The sequence below is a fragment of the Pygoscelis adeliae genome, unplaced genomic scaffold (assembly GCF_000699105.1).
Source record: "Pygoscelis adeliae isolate BGI_AS28 unplaced genomic scaffold, ASM69910v1 Scaffold367, whole genome shotgun sequence".
Taxonomy (NCBI): Eukaryota; Metazoa; Chordata; class Aves; order Sphenisciformes; family Spheniscidae; genus Pygoscelis; species Pygoscelis adeliae.
The window spans coordinates 446,704-447,676 of NW_008825149.1; the positions used below are offsets into that span (position 1 = coordinate 446,704).

The 973-nt window shown below is 48.5% G+C and overlaps 1 protein-coding gene across 1 annotated transcript in view; it reads right to left on the reverse strand.

Annotated features, from left to right (window-relative positions):
- PCMTD1 (protein-L-isoaspartate (D-aspartate) O-methyltransferase domain containing 1) overlaps positions 1 to 321 on the reverse strand; it is a 47,443-nt gene extending 47,122 nt beyond the window's left edge. Inside the window, exon 1 of the mRNA XM_009328311.1 lies at positions 219 to 321. The gene's annotated coding sequence lies outside the window, so the exon portion shown is untranslated. The remainder of the gene's footprint in view (positions 1 to 218) is intronic.
- Between the last annotated feature and the right edge of the window lie 652 nt (positions 322 to 973).

Sequence of the window (973 nt, forward strand, 5' to 3'; positions counted from 1 at the left end):
AGGGGGGGAGGGGTGGTGGAATGTGTCACACATATTATGGTTCATTTGCAAGAGTAATGAATTATGATTATAAAGGCATTCACACAATACACTCTCGTCATTTACTAACTTTAAGCATTAGAGGTTTTGCATCTTGCAAGCATTCTCTGCAATAGAGGGCATATGGTCAAAAGGGACCATTATCTTCATTAATACACTGAAGTGCTGACTATCCTTACCTCTGTCTCTTTTTTGTGTGTGTCTTAAAGTTTACTGCTTATTATCAGAAGTAACTTTACTTCCTTGCTAAAGTCTGCAGTTGAACCATGCTTGACTTTTACCTGACAGGAGTAAAAAAATACTCGCTAGGATAACAGTAGCAACATGGGCACCGGGAAGTACTGCAAGGACACAAGCATTCTTGACACACTGCAGCAGTTCAGCACTTCCATCTCTTCTCTCACAGACCCTGAAGATGTTTTCCTTCATCTTCCACCAAGAAAAATGAACATTCCCCCTCCTTCCACCAGGTTTTTCTTTTTTTCCTTTTGCTGTCAAAGACGACAGAGCTGTACAAAGCAGGCCCAGGCTGCTGACTGCGTATCAAATAAATGCCAAGATTCCTTCCCCCTCCGCCCTCCCTTCCCCTTCCTCCAACTTCACTGCGAGCCCACGACAACTGCCGAGGCAGGGGGGAGGAGGGCGACGACGGAAGAAAGACAAGACCTGCACATGCACAGAAGAAGGCGGCCCGAGGTATCACATTAACCGCAGACCGCAGCTCAGCTACGGGCAGGCTCGACCCCAGGACGCCTCCCCCGAAGAGATAACAACAAAGAAAACAGAGAAGGGAGGAGGTGGCTGCCCCGGAGCGAGTTCCTGCTCCTCCCCTTACGCTGCTCCCAGCCAAAACAGAGACCACAATGTAAACAGAAACAAAATGTGCGTTTATGGCAAAGTGGGGGGCAGCGGCAGCCTTCTCCTTCCCTCGCGG